Raw genomic sequence first — 21,595 nt, forward strand, 5'->3', positions numbered from 1 at the left:
GATCGCTTGAGCCCAGGAATTGGAGACCAGCCTGGCCAACATGGCAAAACCCCCATCTCTACAAAAAAAAAAAAAAAAAAAAACAACTTAGCCAGGAGTGGTGGCACATGCCGATAGTCCCAGCTACTCAGGAGGCTAAGGTGGGAGGATCGCTTGGGCCCAGGAGGCAGTGATTGCAATGAGCAGAGATTATGCCGTTACATTCCAGTCTGGGCAACAGAGTGAAACCCTGTCTCAAAAAAAAAAAAAAAAAAAAGGCAGCAACTTCTCTCTGGGAAAGGCAGGTCTTGTGACAGGCAAACGAGAGATGGCAGAATCTCACAGCGGCATTTATAGCTTCTGCTTAGAAATGGCATGATTTCCATTCACATGTCATCGACCAAAGCAAGTCATGTCCAAACTAATATCAATGCAAAGCATAATCCCATAAGTACACATCTGATATGGAGGGGCAGTGAAAATGTCAACAATAATATAATCTATGAGAGGATATAGAAGCATAACCAATAAATGTTAGTGTCCTTCGCTTTCCTCTTTTCCCTTATTGGTTCCCCCTGAGAAACACAAGTGTACAGCATAGAGAGGCTGTGTGATGTCATAATTAAGAGTGTAGGTTCTGAGAACAGACTACCTGAGTTCAAATCCTACCTCTGCCATTTTCCAGCTGTGTGGCTCCGGACAAGTTATTTAACCTCTCTATGCCTCAGCTTCTTCGTGTGAAATGGCAGTTATAATAATACCAGTGCCACAGAGCTGAGGATGAAATGAGTCCATGTAAGTGAAGTACATAGTACATGGTAAGCCTTACAGGAAAGTGTTAACTTTGTTATTGCTCTTGTCATTATTGAAGGAAACCTGGTGGGAAGTCAAAAGAACTAATTTAAAATCTCAGCATTATAATTCTTTTTTTTTAGACAGAATCTCGCTGTCGCCCAGGCTGGAGTGCACTAGTGCAATCTTGGCTCACTGCAACCTCCGCCTGCTGGGTTCAAGTGATTCTCCTGCCTCAGCCTCCTGAGTAACTGGGATTACAGGCACGTGCCACCACGCCTGGCTAATTTTTTTTGTATTTTTAGTAGAGATGGGATTTCACCATGTTGGTCAGGCTGGTCTCCTGACCTCGTGATATGCCCACCTTGACCTCCCAAAGTGCTGGGATTACAGGCGTGAGCCAGCACACCCGGTCGCATTATAATCCTAATAGTGATTTTAAGCAAGTTACATAATTTCTGCAAACCGCTTATTGCTTCGTCTGTAAAACTGGAATAACACTCATTTCTGGAGAGGCCACTTAGGACAATGGTTAAAAGCATGGACTGTGGAACTGGACTACCTTGGATCAAATTCCAACTCCACCACTTTCAAACTGTATGACTGGGCAAATTACTTAACTTCGATTTTATTATCCATAACACAGGGACAATAATCATACCTTACCTTCATAGGAATAGTATGAGAATTAAATGGATTAACAGTTGACATATAACATTGATAGAACAGTGCCTGGTGCTTAACAAAAGTTCGTTAACTCTTTGGCACATAGAGGAAGTGCTTCGTAAGTGTTAACTATTCTCACAGGCTATGAGAGGATTGGCTGTATGAACAGGCATGAAAATGCTTTATGAAAAGCAGTGGTCAAATGTGGAGATTCAGGAATCTGCAGTATAGAAGTCTATGGCTGTGTAATTAGGCTTAACCGGGCTTAGCATGTCCAGCCAGTGGCAAGCACTTTCTTCTGGAAGCCTGTCCAGTTCAGAGGGACCTCCTTAACTGCTTCCTTTAGCAGGGATGGGCTCTGGCTGCTGTGCTTGTACCTTATAACTTGTAGAAGCAAAAGCTGTTACTTCACCCTGTTTCCAACATGATCGAGCACTTTACAAATTCAGTACAAACAAAGCTTTGCACCCTGAGATAAACCAAAACCACCCCGACTAGTTCTGATCTCCAAAATAAGAAAAACTTGACTTATTTCTTGTAAACCTAAACTCCCTAACCAGAATAATTTTACGCCTGATTTTTGCTAAGGAATGTCTGAAGACACATCATAACCTTTGTGAAAATGCTAATCATGTGGGAATGGTGCTGTTTCCCCACCACAAGCTGGCCAATGTAACTATTATAATCTTTGGAATTTTGAGGGGTTTTTTTCCTTTAAATGTTTGTTTGGGGCCGGTCTTGGTGACTCATGCCTGTAATCCCAGCACTTTGGGAGACCAAGGCAGGCTGATCACTTGAGGTCAGGAGTTCAAGACCAGCCTGGCCAACATGGCAAAACCCTGTCTCTACTAACAGTACAAAAATTAGCCGGGTGTGGTGGGGCATGCCTGTAGTCTCAGCTGCTTAGGAGGCTGAGGCAAGAGGATTGCTTGAGCCCAGGATTTTGAGGTCACAGTGAGCCATGGTCATGTCACTGCACTCCAGCCTGGAAAACAGTGTGAGACCTTTTATATATATATAAAACGCCCTTTAAAAGCAGGCAATTAACATGGGCATTTTGTGCAATTTATAGTAATAGACTAAAATTTTTCTCATATTATCCACCAAGTTCCTGTTCTTGAGAGAGAGATATATATATACACACACACACACGTATATATATAAAATGTTTTTGTTTTCTAATTTGAAAAGTCTGTTTTTCCAAAGTCTAACTCCCTCTTTCTTTATAAGTAAACTGTATCTATCCTTTTCTAAGTGTTTCTATCTTGGCTATAGTTGACTAGACTAGGGGAATTCATACCTGTATTCTTTTTCAGTCCGGTCTGGCGTCTTTAACCAGGAAGATGTGAGCTGAGAGGCTGTGGAGTAGCTGTCTTCACCAGATGGGTACAGAGAGAGGTAGAGAATGTGTGTCTGCAGAGTAGGATGAAGCAGAGACAAGGTGGGATGGGAGAGAGACAGGGGCTGGAGGACAACCCTACCACCAATACCCCCAACAGTTGCCATCCTATCCCACTTTTTTATTCACTTGGTAACACTAATTACTCTCTAAAAATATTTGATTATTTATTTATTTGTGTCTCTACACCCACAGGAATGAATGTAAGTGCTATGAGGGCAGGAAGATTGTCTTTCTTACCACTGAATTCCCAGGACCTCAATCAATGCTTGGTATAGAGTGGGCACTCCATAAACATTGGCCGAATAAATGAATTATATTTACGTGTTCACAATTGTAGGGGAGGAAAAAGTTATGTTCCTTCTATCCATCTTAAATTCATTGGCTGAGGCCCCAGTAAATTAGACTGAATAAAGATAGACTAATAAGAGAAAAGTATGCAAATTGACTTAATACAAAATTGACATGTTGTGGGAGCCTTCACAAGGAAATGGAGACCCAAAGAAATGGTGAAACTCGGGCTTGATGAAGAGTGAAAAATCGTGGGAAAATGTGATAGGACAAAAAGGGGTATGAGCTAAGAGTGGTAAACTGGGGCAAGGCACATTCACTCGGGTTCCTTTCAGCAGTCTTCCATCTTTGAAGATAAGGATGCTCCTTTTCTGCGGATATCGGGAGGACACCTATCACATGAGGGTCTTGTAAGCTGTTTCAAAGGAAGCTCAGAGAGTCCTTCCAGCACCTGCCATTTCTCAAATCCCTCAGCTTAAAATATTCAGTATGCCAGGGTGCCATATTTTGGGGTAGTATATTCTGAACCCTCCACAATCAAATTAAAATTTTGAGAGCTTCTGTCCTATTGTTTGAAAGATCTTGTTACCTGCTTTGAGTTATTGCGAATTTAGCAGAATTAGGGATATGAAGTCTGAGACTTTAAAAATGATAAGACTTTACTACATGGAATGACTTTTAGTGGAGCATCCCTTCAAGACAGCTAATAATGTGTGAAACCTCACCAACCATCATGCAGAATGATCTAGGATGATTTCTCCCAACCACTCCCATGGATTATAATGATGAGCCCTCAAAAAAAGGAGAGGGGGCTCTCGTGGTTTGTTCCTGTATTTGTTATGAAATCCAAAGGCACATGATTGCTTGGTTTTATGTGTGACTTTTATGGAACATTATTTATCCAGAAGAAGTTTCCTTCAAATTGCCTTTACCTTCCAAAATATTCAAAGGAATGCCCTTTAAAAGCAGGCAATTAACATGGGCATTTTGTGCAATTTATAGTAATAGGCTAACATTTTTCTCATATTATCCACCAATTTCCTGTTCTTGATAAATCTGTTTTGATCACAATAAGTATTTTTTCTTTCTTTTTTTTTTTTTGGTGGTGGTTGTTTTTGAAACAGAGTTTCACTCTTGTTACCCAGTTAGGAGTGCAATGGCACGATCTCGGTTCACCGCAACCTCCGCCTCCCGGGTTCAAACGATTCTCCTGCCTCAGCCTCCCGAGTAGCTGGGATTACAGAGATGAGCCTCCATGCCCAGCTAATTTTGTAGATATGGGGTTTCTCCATGTTGGCCAGGCTGGTCTCGAACTTCTGACCTCAGGTGATCTGTCTGCCTCGGCCTCCCAAAGTGCTGAGATTATAGGCGTGAGCCACCGCGCCCAGCCAAATATTTTTTTCTAGTTAGGTATTTAATCTTTGTTAATATGGAGATAAGCAGTTTCCCATCTTAATTAAGGAGTAGTGTGGATCTCATTTTTGTTTGATCTCCTCTAAATGAGAAATTTTTCTATGGGCTAAAATACGATTTAGTGAATTTAAGCACTCATCAAAATTTAAAAATAAATGTATTTATAGTGCCCATTTGTTTCCAGAGTTTCCTTGTTTTTGAGTTCTTTTTTCCCGTGTGTGTGTGTGTGTGTGTGTGTGTGTTAAAGATACAAATAGACCATTTGTGAAGATACCATTGTTTTTAGAGAACTCATTTGTAAATGATGCAGCAGTATCTTCGACAATGTTTTATAAGCCCTTCTGATCTATATTTAGCTTTGTAGAAAATGTGTTCATAATGAGGAAGGCTCAAGGTGCAGAATATGGGGGTCAGTGGTAGCTGGGTCCTGTCTTCACTACAAAACCAAGGATCCTTGGTTTAAGTGTTCCACTGTATTTACATTTATTTGGGCAGAGAAATATTTGCCATGGCCAGGCATGGTGGCTCACGCCTATAATCCAAGCATTTCAGGAGGCCGAAGTGGGAGGATCACTTGAGCCTAGGAGTTTGAGTCCAGCCTGGGCAACATAGGAAGATCCTGTCTCTTACAAGAAAAAAAAAAAGAAATTAGCTAGCTAGGTGTGGTGACTCACCTGTAGTCCTAGCTACTTGGGAGGCTGAGGTAGGAGGATCGCTTGAGCTCAAGAGTTTGAGGCTGCAGTGAGCTATGATTGAGCCACTATACTCCACCCTGGACAACACACACCCAGGCCCTATCTCTAAAAAAGAAAAAAAATTCTTTTTATTTTAAAAATAGAAACGTTTTCCTTATTTCCTCTTTTATGTAAATTACTTTGAGTTGTGTTCTCCATCCTTTTTCTTTATTCTGTTGGGACTCAGAAAACACTACTCCAAAATGAAGTCCTCAGCAGCAGCTTCAGAAGCAAACATTTTTCTCTGACCTTCTGCCCTCCTGTCTCTCGGTCCCATTAACCCCCAAAGCTAGTGCTAGAAACTAGAATCCCTCTTTCCTAAGACAAGTCACAGAAACCAGAACACCTTTTCACTCTTAACTTTTCCTTTGCCTGTCTGTGTAAAACCTAGCCGTAAAGAAATTATCCGGCCAGTTGCGGTGGCTTGCGCCTATAATCCCAGCACTTTGGGAAGCTGAGGTGGGCGGATCACCTGAGGTCAGGAGTTCAAGACCAACCTGGCCAATATGGCAAAACCCCGTCTCTACTAAAAATGTAAAACATTAGCCAGGCGTGGTGGTGGGTGCCTGTAATCCCAGCTACTCGGGAGACTGAGGCAAGAGAATCACTTGAACCGGGGAGGCGGGGGTTGCAGTGAGCCAAGATTGTGCCATTGCACTCCAGCCTGGGCAACAAGAACGAAACTCTGCCTCAAAAAAAAAAAAAAAGAAAAGGAAAAAACAAAAAACAGAAATTATCTGACCTACTTCGTTTGACTATAGGTCACAAGACCCCCATTCAAGGAAGGAATGTAGGAATGCTGCTCAGAGAAACCAAGAAGAATCTAGACAGACAGCCCTTGCTGGGTTTCCACTCAGTCTAGTAGCATTGGATCATGCCCTTTTGTCCAGTCATATTTCTACATGTCGTTCCATACTTTTGTTGAATGTAAGTGTAAAAATGGACACTGTTCCCTGTATCTTTGGGTCTTGGTCCTGAAGGCTCCTGTGCACATGTTAATAATAAATTTATATACCTTTTCTCCTATTAATCTGGCTCTTGTCCATGATTTTTCAGAGAACCTTCAGCGGGTAAAGAGGAAATTTTCCCTTGGCCCTGACAATTCTTTCTTTCAGTAGTTTTATATAATGCCTACACTTCTGTGATAATTTTGTAATTTTTTTTCTGGTTTTTGTTAAGAAAGGCAGTTACTTTTATTCAAATTGATTTGAAAGCATTCTAAGAAGTGATTTGTGGAACCTTGGATGAAAATGGACCCATTGTGAGTCACTGGTTTTGAATGTTTTAGTACAGCCTGTTACATAATAATTGAGTCATCATTCCACCAATCTGATTTTTTATCATTCTTTGTGTTTAATAAAACAGGGCTTTGGTCTTCATTTTCTATCTTTCCTACTTTATATAATTGAAATTGCTCAGACTGATTAAATTAATATTACCAAGTGAGAGAATTGTATGTCTACACAAGTAAAAAGTCTTAGTCATTGTCAAAATAATGTTAGAATAGACAATGACCTTGGAAAATTGTTGTATCATAGATATCTGCACACTGAACTCTATTCCTGTTATTAAGGAAGTACAGATGGAGAAGGTTATCTATTTGGCATTTATTTCTACATTAAAGTCTCACCAAGTACCTATTGACTATGTCTAAATTATGGTAATTTTTTAAAAGCCCTGAAATATAAATGTCTCCACTTGGGCACAAGCACATCCAATTGCCTTTAATGGAGATAAAATAACCATTAGGATCTTTTCCAAGCCCTTGAGTATTAGATGAAAATTTTTATAATTAGAGTGTGCAGCAATGGCTTTTAGTTTTGAAGTCTTTGCAGCCATATATTTGACTTTATTTATTTATTGGTTTTCAGACAAGGTCTCACTCTGATAAGAACAGATACTACACTTGGTCTTAGCCAAACGGCCAAGAAGCGATAGGGTCTCACTCTGTCACTGGGAGTGCAGTGGCACAATCACAGCTCACTGCAGCCTCAACATCTGGGCTCAGGTGATCCTCCCACCTCAGCCTCCCAAGTAGCTGGGACTACAGGCACACCACACCAAGCGCAGCCAATTTTTCTATTTTTTGTAGAGATGGGGTTTTTTCATGTTGCCCAGTCTGGTCTCAAACCCATGAGCTCAAGCAATTCTTCTGCCTTGGCCTCCCAAAGTGCTGGCATTTGAGCCACTGCACCAGGCATGTTTATATTTATTATACATTTTAAAACTTTGTTTTTGTAGAGATGGGGTCTCACTCACTATGTTGCCCAGGCTGGTCCTGAACTCCTGGGCTCAACAACCCTCCTGCTTCAGCCTCCCAAAGTCATTTGACTTTCAACAGCCAATTACTTTCTTTAGTGGCAGATTAGATCATTTCAGTGTGTTTCTTTTAACACTGTGAAATTTGTGCTTGTTTTTTTAGCAGAATTCATTTATTCTAGGTCTTTTTGATGACTTGCCTTGGCCAGGATTGGCTAGCAGATTTTACCTGTATGACAACTTGATGCACTGGTGCAATTTGGTTGAGATTATGAGACTACATTTTGCTCAGTGGGGCAAGATGTCCTGCTCCCTTAATGATGTCTGCCATGGGAAAGAGAATGGATATTGGTGATGGGCTGTACATCTGCCATTGAGTAAGCACAGTGAAGCCTTTAGGCAACCTTTGAAAACCACTGAGTTACCTTTAATGCTGTCTCATTTTTCGGAAGAATTTAAGTGAATGATGATGCCGAAGCATCTCATGGAAAAAAAAAATAAATAAATAAATAAAAAGCATTGCTCTAAACATAACATTATCAAAATCAGTGGTTAAAGCAATATATAGTACTCTTGTTTTTGATACCAGTCTTGTGAATAAAGGTATTCAGGAAGCACAGCTGTCTTTTGTTCCTGAAGCCGTAACAGGATTCAGCAGGAAAGAGCACCAAGATCAATTGGCAATGTTTATCCTGATCAAGCATGGGCACTGACAGCAAGTATGCCACCTATTTTGACATACATTCTAGATATATGGTAGACCTGTACTATGACATATCTATGTCTATGTTTATATCTATATATAATGTCTATAACTATCTACTTGTTTGGAAAGAGCAAGAATTGGTTCTTTTGGGGGTTCACTCCTATATCCCCATACAATCAAACAATAAATATATGTTGAATAAATAACTTGTGCAAATTAAAAAATTCACATATGACCCTGTACTTTATCATATCTCCCATAGAATAGGTGCAAACCAGAGAAAAATATTGTTGAGCCCAGGAGCCCAAGCTACATGATCAACTGGAAAGACTCAGTAGGTAATTTGTTCCTAGAAAGCAGCCTATGGCGACACATGATTGAAATTTCCACCTAGATAAAATGACAAATTACTACATGTCAGAGATTTCTAGTTTGCTTGTAAATAATGAGAGCTGATGATAAATCCCAGATTTCCACCCTGAGGTGCCCTGTCAGCAAAAGAGTAAATGCCATTCATTCTTCTGGAGGCCTTGCCAAAAAAAGTCATTGCCTAACTAAAAAATATGCTGGAGTCTCACATTTTGTCTTAAAATTTCATGTGAATTTTGGATTTTATGCCACAATTTATATTTATTATAATATGAACATCAAATTAGCAGTTACATTTCTTAAATTTTTCTTAAAAATTTTGAAAAAACTGATAGTCTCAGAAAATGTGTCATGTTTAGCTTGTGGCTTGGCATACCATCAAGTCCAAGGAGCACGTGACAGGTGAGAAAGGTGAGTGCAATCCATGGAACTTGGTCAGTGCAGTAGGTTGAATTGTGTCCCCCCAAAAGATATGCACAAGTTCAGCTGGGCATGGTGGCTCACACCTGTAATCCCAGCACTGTGGGAGGCTGAGGCAGGTGGATCACCTGAGGTCAGGAGTTTGAGACTAGACTGGCCAACATGATGAAATTCCGTCTCTACTAAAAGTACAAAAATTAACCAGGCATGATGGCAGGTGCCTGTAATCCCAGCTACTCGGGAGGCTGAGGCAGGAGAATCGCTTGAACCTGGGAGGCAGAGGTTGCAGTGAGACGAGATTACACCACTGCACTCCAGCCTGGGTGACAGAGCAAGACTCTGTCTCAAACAACAACAACAAAAGATACACACAGGCTCTAGCTACCCCACTCCCCTTTCTGTGAATATGACCTTATTTGGATATAGGGGTCTTTGCAGATATAATTGAGGATCTCAAAATGAGATAATGCTGGATTTAACCCAATGAGTGTGATCTGAGACCCAACGAAACAGGGGAGACAGTCATATGAAGAAGGAGGCTACTATGGTTTGGATGTGGTTTGTCCCCGCCAAAACTCCTGTTGAAATTTGATCCCCAGTGTGGCAGTATTGGGAGACAGGAAGTATCTGGGTCATGGGGCAGATGCCTCATGAATGATTAATGCCCTCCCAGTGGAGTGAGTTCTCATTCTTGTGGGACTGGATTAATTACTGAAGAGCAGGTTGTTATAGAAGTGAGTTCAGCCTCCTAGACTCTCTCTCTTGCTTCCTCTCTCACCATGTGATCTTTTGGCACACACCTGCTTCCCCTTCCTCTTTCGTCCGTGAGTTGAAGTGGCATGGGACCCTGACCGGTTGCAGCTACCCAATCTTGCACTTCCCAGCCTACAGAACTATGAGCTAAATAAGCCTCTTTTCTTTATAAATTACCCAGTCTAAAGTGTTCTGTTATAGCAACAAAAATAATGGATAAGAAAATGGTAGGGGATGCCCTGGCATGGTGGCTCACGCCTATAATCCCAGCACTTTGGGAGGCCAAGGCAGGCGGATCACCTGAGGTCAGGAGTTCGAGACCAGCCTGACCAACATGGTGAAGCCCTATCTCTACTAAAAATACAAAAATTAGCTGGGCTTGGTGGTGCGCACCTATAATCCCAGCTACTTGGGAGGCTGAGGCAGGAGAATTTCTTGAACCCAGGAGGCAGAGGTTGCAATGAGCCGAGATCATGCCACTGTACTCCAGCCTGGGTGACAGAGCAAGACTCTGGGAAAAAAAAAGTGAAAATGGCAGGGGTTGAAGTTATGCTCCCACAAGTTATGCTCCTCAAGGGCCACCAGAAGCAGAAAGGATTCTCCTTGCAGCTTCTGGTGGCTGGAAGGATTCTCCCATAGAGCCCTTGGAGGGAGCATGGCCCTGCTGACACCTTGATTTCTGAATTGCAGCCTCTGGAAGTACAAAACAATCATCTATTGTTTCAAGCCACCAAGTTTGTCGTTACTTCAACCCTGGAAAATCAATATACTTAGGAATTGCAAAAATTACAATTCCAAAGATAATACTTTCAATATTTGAATCCTGCTCTGGCCATATAGTTTGAAGTCATTTTTAACCACTGCTCACCAACAAAGTGGCAAAGCTACAACTAATCTTAAATCCAATGTCTGATCAGCTTTGCTAACTCGCCTCACAGTAGCTTGGCAAAGTAAACCTTTATCTTGAGACATTAGAAGCATTTTTACTAGATTCAGGTGACATAAAAATGTACAAATTTGGATAAATACCGAGGAAAATATCTTTGTCTATAAAAATTCAATTATTTGTGCCTCAAAGTATTAATACTTTAGTCTGAACTTCAGTTCTCTAACTGGCCTCACTGAACATTGGGCTGTAATATTCACCTCTTGTCTATTGCCATTTTGTAAAAGTATCTAGAAGGTTTTAAAAAAAAATAGTTGTGAAGAAAGATTGCCAGAAGATATATTTTAATATTTTGTAAAGTATTTTTAAATAACTTAAAGGCACGAACTCATCTGGTATTGGCAACTGTGACTTGGAAAATAAATTCAGCATATTTTTAGACCATACTACTAGACAAGTTGGTCACATCCATCTATATAATTAGAAGAGCAGGAAAATGGGGCACTCTCACAGTATATATTAAAAATTGTGGAAAATGTTTCACAAAATGCTAGGAAATTAAAAGTCATTTTATTTTATACATGACTGACAAGAGAAAACTGATTAGAAAACAAAACCAAAATAAAAAATGTTTATTTTTTTTCTTTTATTTTGAGAGGATCTCACTATGTTGCACAGACTTGAGTACAGTGGCATGATCTCGGCTCACCGCAATCTCCACCTCCCAGGCTCAAGCCGTCATCCTCCCACCTCAGCCTCTCGAGTAGCTGGGACTAGAGGCACATGCCACATGCCCAGCTAATTTTTGTATTTTTTGTAGAGACAAGATTTTGCCATATTGCCTGGGCTGTTCTTGAACTCCAAGCTCAAGCGATCCACCCTCCTTGGCCTTCCAAAGTGCTGGGATTATAGGCATGAGCCACCACACCCAGCCACCAGCAGTGTTTACGATGCCAAAAGTGACATTAATTTCTGACCTTATAAATATTAAAAACATTATTATGTCACTTAGTAGATTCAGAGCTTGGTTTCCCATGACTTTCAGTTAGGTAATCTTTTAAACTTGGCCAATCATATGAGAGAATAGATCAAGCTTTCTTTGAATGTGAGAATATCTTTGCCTAAAATTACTCCCACTTCTGACTCTCACAATACTGCATTAAAAAACAAAATATCAGTGAATTTAATTTAAGGAACTAACTGACACTTATTAGCAATTCATGAATCAGTCAGCATCCTGTTTATAAAATAGAGGGAGCTCCTTTGGGCATGGCAGAACAGTTGGTTTTTATAAGGTAGCTTGAGCAAGAACAAGGAAACAGCATAGGGCAAAAAGTGACATTAGGTTACTACTTCAGGTTACTTTCCTTGATGGGTTAAAGCAGAGGGGGCTTCCTTATCATGTCTGCTCAGGTTAACTGGGTCCATTACAATTGGTTGCTGTGAATCTCTTTGGTTTTTGGGAATATTACCTATTTGGAAATTGTTCTGTTTTTTAAAGTTTCAGTTTGATTGTGTGGTGCTTGACGTGAGTGACTCCATTTTGGTTTGGTCTGTTGGGGCCAAGTGCAGGAGCTCAGTCAGAAACAGTGGACTCCCTTAAATTTTATTTATCACTGAATTCAATCCTTTCTATTTTACTCTCTTTCAAGTATCTTCTTCTAAATTTCCTAAAAGGGTGGAGGAGTTTATAAAGTTGCTATTCCCTAAGTAGAGAGAAGGAAACTGTGTTAAAAATGGCTCAAACAATGGGGCACTTCTCAAATCACAAGGCATCTCCTATTTCAGAATTTTTGTTTCACAACTAAAAAGAATGGTTTTACCCTGGTTACTCATGTACTCTTGCTACATTGTTTTTCAAGCAAAAACTCTGAATTAGAGGTTGCTGCCCTTGAGTGGCTTCTTTAGCCCAATGACATGTTTACTGGGTAAATAAAATAGAATTTTAGGAATCTGTTCTTAGGATATACCAAACAACTCCTAAAGTGCTACTTTTCCTAATAGCAAACAGCAGCTACAGTTTCAGGTTACAATTGCATTGTTTAAGCCAAGCACCATTACAAGGTTTGTGGAGCAAGGAACAGATTCAATTTGTTATTTAAATTATAAAGATAGAAGCAAATAGAAGTGTGTTTCTGATTGTAGGAAAAGACATTCTATTAGAATTTCATAAAGGAAGTTGACACCATTAACCCATTTGTTTTTACCAGGATGTCTATGTTGAAAAGTAGGTTATTTAATTCTGCTATTTAAAAGTGGCTATGGACCGCGCGCAGTGGCTCATGCCTGTAATCCCGACACTTTGGGAGCTGAGGCAGACGGATCACCTGAGGTCGGGAGTTCGAGACCAGACTGACCAACGTGGAGAAACCCCATCTCTCTACTAAAAATACGAAGTTAGCTGGGCGTGGTGGCACATGCTTGTAATCCCAGGTACTCAGGAGGCTGAGCCAGCAGAATCGCTTGAGCCCAGGAGGCAGAGGTTGTGGTGAGCCGAGATAGCGCCATTGTACTCCAGCCTGGGCAACAAGAGTATAACTCCGTCTCAAAAAAAAAAAAAAAAAAAGAAAAAGAAGAAGAAAAAGAATTAATTGAAATAATGATAGGCTGTGTAAAAGGAAGGATTTACAAGAACAGTAAGTCTCTTTTCACCTCTATTCCCTAGGACTCTAGTTTTCCTGTGAATTCATTTTTGTTTCTCCTTTACAAAACTATAGATATGCAGAGGCCAAGGGAAAACTTCCCCTTTACCCTCTGAAGATTCACTGAAAAGGCATACAAATTTACACAGAAGGCTTCAGAATGAAGACCCAAAGACAGAGCGGACATTGTCCATTTTTATGCTTAGGTTCAACAAAGTATGGAGAGCTGTGTAGAAATCTGATTGAACAAAAAGCGTAGATCCAATGCCAATAGACTGAGTGGGGAAACGTAGTAAGGCCTGTCTGTTCAGATTCTTCTTGGCCTCTGTGTGCATACACTCCTTCCTGCTGGGGGTGGGGTGGAACCCTCTCTGGAATGGGGGTCTTATGACCTACAGTCAAATAAGGTAGGTCAGATCATTTCTTTATGGTCAGGTTTCACACAGAAAGATGGAGGCGCCAGGCTCACGCCTGTAATCCCAGCACTTTGGGAGGCCAAGGCTGGTGGATCATAAGGTCAGGAGTTTGAGACCAGCATGGCCAATAAGGTGAAATCTCGTTTCTACTAAAAATACAAAAATTGGCTGGGTGTGGTGGTGCACACCTGTAGTCCCAGCTACTCAGGAGGCTGAGGCAGGAGAATCACTTGAACCCAGGAGGAAGAGGTTGCAGTGAGCTGAGATCACACCACTGCACTCCAGCCTGGTGACAGAGGGAGACTCCTTCTCAAATTAAAAAAAAAAAAAAAAAAAGGATAGAGGTGGAGGGAAAGTTAGATGATATTTTAAGTTTTATGACTGGACTTCAGGAAACAGGGTTCTGGTTTCTATGACCCGCCTTGGAAAGAATGGTACTGAGAGACAGGAGGACAGGAGAAGGTCAGAGGAAAACTCGCTTCTGAGGCCTTCATTTTGGGATATTGTCTTCTGAGTCCCAACAGATAGTTATACAAATTTCGAACTATTCAGAACATCTCAACCTCTTATGTGAAAGAAAAATAAATCTCAAGATCCCAAAATCACTAAGCCGACGGAAAAGTCAAGCTGGGAACTGCGTCAGGCAAACCTGCCTTTTATTTTATTCCTAAATAAGATAGCTACAAAGATTTTAAAAAGCTACAACCCTCCTTCACAATTTGCCCGTTAGGAAATTACTTGTGGGTCCCAAGATCTTTACTCTAAAATGGTTCTGTTGAATTTTACTCTGGCAAGGTAAATTGACAGCCTATCTTCACAGATGCAGGACAAAAGACAGGACTCTAAGTCATCCCTGTGCTCACCTGAGACAAATGCATGTCTGATTGCTTCCGCTGATGTAAAAATACAGATTTGCTGAGTTAGACGAAGATGTAAGTAATTTTCCTCTATGGCCCTCTCATGTGTAAATTGTGTATTCGGTGATGTCCAAAGTCTCAAAAGAATGCAAATGTTTCTTTGTCTCTTAACCCATACCTTTTACAATTTCTTTCTCTTTCCCCAGTATCTGCCCTTTCCCTTTTAAATATTGAAGCCCTTAAAATCATCTTTGGAGAAGGCACAGACCTGGCCCCTGGGCATGCATTCTTAATCTTGGCAAAATACATTTTCTAAAATTTCTTTTTTTTTTCCCCCTGAGGTGGGGTCTTGCTGTGTCACCCAGGCTGGATTGCAGTGGTGCAATCTCAGCTTACTGCACCCTCCACCTCCTGGGTTCAAGCAATTCTCCTGCCTCAGCCTCCTGAGTAGCTGGGATTACAGGCACATGCCACCACGCCTGGTTAATTTTTGTATTTTTTGTAGAGACCGGGTTTCACCATGTTGGCCAGGCTGGTCTTGAACTCCTGACCTCAAGTGATCTGCCTGCCTTGGCCTCCCAAAGTGCTGAGATTACAGGCATGGGCCACAGCGTCCGGCCAAATTTTCTAAGTTGATTGAGGCCTGTTTCAGACACTTTTTGGTTCACAAATTGGCAACCATGGAGGAAGTCAGGTGGAGATGCCCTTGACCTTTGGCAAATCTCCTATCTGGCCAGGACTATCTTTATTGCTCAAACTAATAGGTCAATTTGCTGAGACCTGGGAGCTGCCCCCTCCAGATAATCCCTGATCTCCCAAAATTTGGTTGAAATCTGGGTTTGTTTTTGCTGTACAGCTCTGGCACTGGAGTTTTGCCTCACTTTCAACAAGGAAAGTGAACTTTTCCTGCTTCCATAATGATGGATGGAGAGCCGGCAGCTCACCCTTTGTGATGGATGGAGAGCCGGCAACTCTCCTGCTTCCACAATGATGGATGGAGAGCCGGCAGCTCTCCTCTTCCTGGCGTGGATGGAGGCGGCAGCTCTCTGCTTCCACAGTGATGGATGGAAACGACGCTCCTTTCTGGAGTTTCAACTTGCTTTGAACAGGCAAGTTTGAGGTTTTTTTCTGCTTCTAAGATGGCAGACAGCAGTCTTCAGCCTCAGCCCCATTCCTAGGTAAGTAGCTGAATTGGGGTTTTTTCTTGGAAATTCTCCTTAATGGCTAAAGTTAAGATTAACAACCAGCTGGTCTTAATTTCTCCTTACCATTAGAGCACTCAGTAATCTAATATAAATTATAAATCTGTTAGATATATTTTGGGTTTGATCAACTCTATCTGACTTGATCAAATCCAAAGGAAAATTCCAAATTATGGGGAATAAGGCCTCTGAATTGGCTACATTCCTGCAGCTGAAAATAAAGAAAAAAAAAAAAAAGGGAAAAAGTAAAAGCAGCCAGGCCGGGCATGGTGGCTCAAACCTGTAATCCCAGCACTTTGGGAGGCCGAGGCAGGCAGCCTAGGTGTTCGAGACCAGCCTGGGCAACATAGTGAGACCCCATCTCTACAAAAAATACAAAAATTAGTTGGGCATGGTGGCACGTGCCTATAATCCTAGCTATTCAGGAGGCTGGGGGGGGGGGGTTGGTTGGGGAGGGGGAGGGGGGGGGGGGGGGGGGGGGAGGTGAAGACTGCAATGAGCCAAGATGGAACCACTGCATTCCAGCCTGGGCGGCAGTGAGACCCTGTCAACAAAACAACAACAACAAAAGAAAAATAAAGCATGTAAAACAAATAACATCCCTTATTGGGGCAGGGGAAAGGGGAAGTGTAAATGTGACAAAGTGGCCAGGAATTCCCAAAGTCAAGTTTGAATCCATAATCATTTTAAGCGATTTTGATGAAAGCATTAACATTTTGCCAAGTTCTGTTTTCTCTCTACTTCATGGAAGAGCTAATTCTAAATTTATCTCCCAGGTAAAGATTCATTTAGGAAATTTCCTTGTATAGTTGAAATTGCTTTTATTTCAAAATTCAAAGGACCCAGCTGGTATTTGGTGAGCATTTCCTGCGTGAGGCACACGAAACCCCTTTGCCCTCCAGGTCCTTCCCGGGACAAGTCAGCAGTCCACAGGTTCCTAAGGTGGCCCTTGGCCCTGAAACCAAGGGGTAAATTTGATCAGGTCTGCCTGACTTGCTTGCTTTTTGGTCACTTGCTTTTTGTTATCTGTTTTCCTTTTTCCATGAAGCTGAAGGCCAAGGTAGCTGGAGGCCTTGCCACTGAGTGCTGAAACTTAACCTTCACTACTTTGTAGACAGCGTTCATAGGTCACCACGGTAAGAGGAGCATAAAAATCGTTGTTTCTCAGGAATTGGGCCAGCTCCTGTCCAGTTCAAACTGCTGGAGACCACCAACGCTTCAGCTGGGCCTGCGCTGGTACTCAAGAGGTGGCCTTTTGGTATAGGAGGGCTAAAAACTCCACCTCAGCTCATGCTAACACCACCATTTTCTGTATATATGTCCTGTGAAATGCCATGAGCCCTGACTATACTTGTGCAGAACAAACCTTTTAACATCTTTTTTCTCCCCCGGTGCCAACCTTTCCCCATGCCTTAGACCATCCCACTTCCTTAACGCATAAATATCCCTAAACTTTATCTTCGGGCAGGGGGATTTGAGAGCTGTTCTCCTGTCTTAGTGCTCGGGCTTTGTGAATAAATCTTTCCTCTTTTGCAAAACCTGTGTTACAGTGATTGATTTATTGCATACGGGCAGAATGGACCTGGGCCTGGCCAATTGGTTCTGTGCTCTTACATAAGGGCAAATTCTCATTCTCATGGTGACCATAATTCCAGTGGTTAAAACTGCTGCTTAGCTTCGACACAAGAGTTTTCATTTTGCTGGGCCGGGCGCCGTGGCTCACGCCTGTAATCCCAGCACTTTGGGAGGCCGAGGCGGGCAGATCACCTGAGGTCAGGAGTTTGAGACCAGTCTGGCCAACATGGCGCCACTGCGCTCCAGCCTGGGGGACAAGAGTGAGACTTCGTCTCAAAAAAAAAAAAAAAAATTTTTCATTTTGTAATAAAAACCGTGGTGTCTTATGATGTTTTGTGATGATTATAGCTGTGGCCTCTTTGTCTCCAACTATAATTTTTGCCCTGATTAAGTGGGGGGAAATTTTTCTAAGTTAGAGGTTTACAATGTGACTGTATATCAGATTTACTTTTTTTTTGTTATTTTGTTTGTTTGTTTGTTTGTTTTTTGAGATAGAGTCTTGCTCTGTTGCCCAGGCTGGAGTGCAATGGTGTGATCTCGGCTCACTGCAAACTCTGCCTCCCGGGTTCAAGTGATTCTCTTGCCTCAGCCTCCCAAGTAGCTGGGATTACAGGTACCCACCACTACACCTGGCTAATTTTTGTATTTTTAGTAGAGATGGGGTTTCACCATGTTTGCCAGGCTGGTCTCAAACTCTTGACCTTAAGTGATCTGCCCACCTCGGCACCCCAAAGTGCTAAGATAATAGGCATGAGCCACCATGCCTGGCCCTGTTAGACTTACTTTTAAAAATAATTGTTGATGCCTGGGTCCCACCCTCAGACATTTTGATTCATTTGATCTGGGATGGGACCAAGGCATCAATATTTTTTTAAAAAACACTCGCCTCCCTAGACCATTCTAGTGTGGAGAAATGCTGTTCTAAGGGACTTGAACCCTGGAGTCCATATCCTTTCATCTTTGAGTTTTGAGACCCCTGAGAGTTTCTGCTGCTGGTTTCTAGGGTACCTTACTATTTGTAGGGCCAGCAGCAGGCACTTTGGTCTCTGCAATATGGTTCCTTGTAAGAATGGGAAAGTTGGCAGGACGTTTTGCTCTTTTGAGTGCAGTTAAGGATGGTCTAGTGATCTTATGCGTACCCCTAAAAGCTTAGGAAACGAACACATTACTGCAGGGCTACTGCAGACTCCTCTGAGGAAAGATGTACAATAATGACAGCCCAAAGTCTAAACTTGCATCAACATCCGGTAGAGAAAACAGCTGTTAGCAAAGAAACTCATTAGCATCCTATTTGAGCCCTCTCACAGGGAATAATCTTTCACTAGGCTGGGAAACACTTTGAGAACTGTTGTTTTACGTGTGATGTTGACTGTGCAGCTCACACAGCATGGTTGAGAGCTCTCAGCTCTATTTTCAGCGGCTGGTAGGTAGTAGTGACAACTAAACAAAGACTAGAATTCCAACAATGCTGTCTGCCCCAACTCAACAGGCATGACAAAGCAGCTTTCGATATACTCTATCAGTAAAGATGGTAAATACACAGGGAAATGTTTGAAATAGGAATACCCTACCCACTCCCAGAGTGTAAGGAAGACAGGCATCCAGTGGGCAAAGCAAATGCTCCCTATTTAGGCTGGAGAGCCTGTCTTTAGCCAGAACATGAAACAGAAATGGGGAAGGCAAGGACTACATTGATGTAGTAAGCATTTACTTGGGCGACTTGACCTGAAAAAAGGAGCAGTCAAAACAGGAAAAAGTCAAGGACCTCTCAAATAACATCCTATTTGCTATAGAGAGAGACAGCCTTAATTTGATAGAAAGGGCTGCTACCCAAGGTCAAGGTGTTGTCTGCAGGTGACTAAGATTTGCGTGGGCACAAAGACAAGGAATATAGAATGCCTATGTAAACTGTAAAGTGTAATACCAATTTGATGGTGGTGGTTCATTACCTAGAGGACCTTGCTACTCAAAGTGTGGTCTTGAACCAGCATCATCAGCCTCACCTAGGAAGTTGCTATAAATGCTATTGAATGTGCTTTTATTTTTTTTAATTGTAGTAAAATGTGCATAACAAAATTTACTGTTTTAACCATTTTTAAGTATAGTTCTTCTGTAGCATTAGGTACATTCACATTGTTGTACAACCTCATTACTCCATCTCCAGAACTTTTTTAATCATCTGAAACTGAAACTCTGTACCTTGAATGTGCTTTTTTTTTTTTTTTTTTTTTTTTTTTTTGAGACGGAGTCTCACTCTGTCTCCCAGGCCGGAGTGCAGTGGTGCAATCTCGGCTCACTGTAAACTCCATCTCCCAGGTTCAAGTGATTCTCCTGCCTCAGCCTCCCAAATAGCTGGGATTACAGGCATACACCACAACACCCAGATAACGTTTGTATTTTTAGTAGAGACGGGGTTTTCCATGTTGGCCTGGCTGGTCTCTAACTCTTGATCTCAAGTGATCTGCCTGCCTCAGCCTCCCAAAGTGTTGGGATTCCAGGCATGAGCCACCATGCTTGGCCCCACATGTGCTTCTAAACAGGATCTCCAGGTGGTTCATATGCACAGTAAAGCTGGGAAGCACTGTTCTAGGAGACTTCTCGCCACGGTAAACCTAATAGCATACTGTGTGGTAGACACTGTACTAAGTATTCTGCATGTTTTATCTCATTTAATCCTCCCAGCAACCTGATGAAGTAGATACTATCATGAACTCACTGTACAGATAGGGAAACATGTAAGCATTGTACTTAAAGTTGTACAACTTGAAGGGATGGAGCTGGAGCTGGGTCTGTGATTCCAGAGTGTGTGCTTTACTCCCCCTGAACTTTTTCCTTTTCTTTTTCGTTTCTTTTTTTTTTTTTTTGAGACGGAGTCTCGCTGTGTCGCCCAGGCTGGAGTGCAGTGGCATGATCTCAGCTCACCACAACCTCCGCCTTCTGGGTTCGAGCAATTCTCCTGCCTCAGCCTCCTGAGTAGCTGGGATTACAGGCACCTGCCACCATGCCCAGCTAATTTTTTTTTTTTTTTTTTTTGTATTTTTAGTAGAGACAGGGTTTCACCATATTGGCCATGCTGGTCTCAAACTCTTGACCTTGTGATCCTCCCGCCTTGGCCTCCCAAAGTGCTGGGATTACAGGTGTGAGCCACTGTGCCTGGCCCTTTTTCTTTTTTTTAAGACAGGGTCTCACTCTGTCACCCAAGCCAGAGTGCACTGGTGCAAACCCAGCTCACTGCAGCCTCAGCTTCTTGGGCTCAAGTGATCTTCCTGCCTCAGACTCCCATGTAGCTGGGACCACAGGCATGTGCCACCATGTCCGGCTAATTTTTGTATTTTTTGTAGAGAGTGAGTCTCACCATCTTGCCCAGGCTCCCTCTGGACCTTTTCTGTGCCCAGAAATATCCCAGCAGGTGTCTTGCATTTCAGAATGTGCATTGAGGAAGAAAGATGCCTGAATATGGAGAGGGAAGAAGTAAAATAAGATCCCCACTGCAAATAAATGTTTTTTCTGTAGTTTTACACAGCTCTTGCATTCGGTAAAGAGATCTGGAGAATCTGGGACTGTGCTTTCACAGTATTATTTCATTGTGTCTCCCCAGAAACTTGAGTCTCCTAATCAAGATTTTCTTTCCTTTCTTAGGCATTTCAGCTGATTCTATTTCTTTCTTTTTGGACTCTTTTGGAAAAACAGAGAAATCAAACAGGAAGCTGCTGCTGGGGAGTTCTGTGTTGGATGGGATAGTGTGGCCAGGCTCACTGTTCTACTACCTCAAACCCCAAGGTTTCAGCATGACTCAGGGGGTGCAAACTCCAAAAGGTCTGACTTGGAATGTGACTTAGGAACTCTGGCCAGTCTCCCTTGCTCAGATCTGAAACTGGGAAGTTTACAAAACCCAAAACCTTGCATAATCAGAAAGAATAAATCCCTATAAGGAAGAGAAACACAACGGAAAATTCCACTGGAGATATCTGAAATTGCCTGACTCTTGTGTCAGCAATTGGGAGGTGAGATGGGGTCAGATGGCCACAAAGAATACACAGTTGGACAAGATCTATCCTTCCCGGAAGTTAATTCCTGGAGGGCACTTCTGTTCATTAAAAGTTGCTAGAAAACTGTAGAAACTAAGACCCAGTGTTGTGTTTGTGTGTGTATATGCAGTGGCACAATCATAGCTCACTGTCACCTATTATTCCTGGGCTCAAGTGATCTTTTTGCCTCAGCCTCCAGAATAGTTAG

At 42.1% G+C, this 21,595-nt stretch overlaps 1 long non-coding RNA gene and 1 pseudogene across 3 annotated transcripts; one reads left to right on the forward strand and one right to left on the reverse strand.

The window, feature by feature from the left end:
* The first annotated feature begins 231 nt into the window (after positions 1-231).
* On the forward strand, positions 232-21,476 carry LOC103884390. Of its 3 annotated transcripts, none has more exons than XR_002522064.2 (4): positions 235-797; positions 2,754-2,835; positions 14,546-14,657; positions 20,999-21,476. It is a non-coding gene; the product is annotated as an uncharacterized LOC103884390 (long non-coding RNA). The 3 variants fall into 3 exon arrangements; XR_001902544.3 differs by having other exon boundaries at positions 237-774; XR_001902543.3 differs by lacking the exons at positions 14,546-14,657; positions 20,999-21,476 and adding an exon at positions 6,036-7,292 and having other exon boundaries at positions 232-774; positions 2,754-2,968.
* Positions 7,095-7,210, reverse strand: LOC116274378 (annotated as a pseudogene).
* Positions 21,477-21,595: the final 119 nt, after the last annotated feature.

Source organism: Papio anubis, chromosome 3, assembly GCF_008728515.1.
Source record: "Papio anubis isolate 15944 chromosome 3, Panubis1.0, whole genome shotgun sequence".
Lineage (NCBI taxonomy): Eukaryota > Metazoa > Chordata > Mammalia > Primates > Cercopithecidae > Papio > Papio anubis.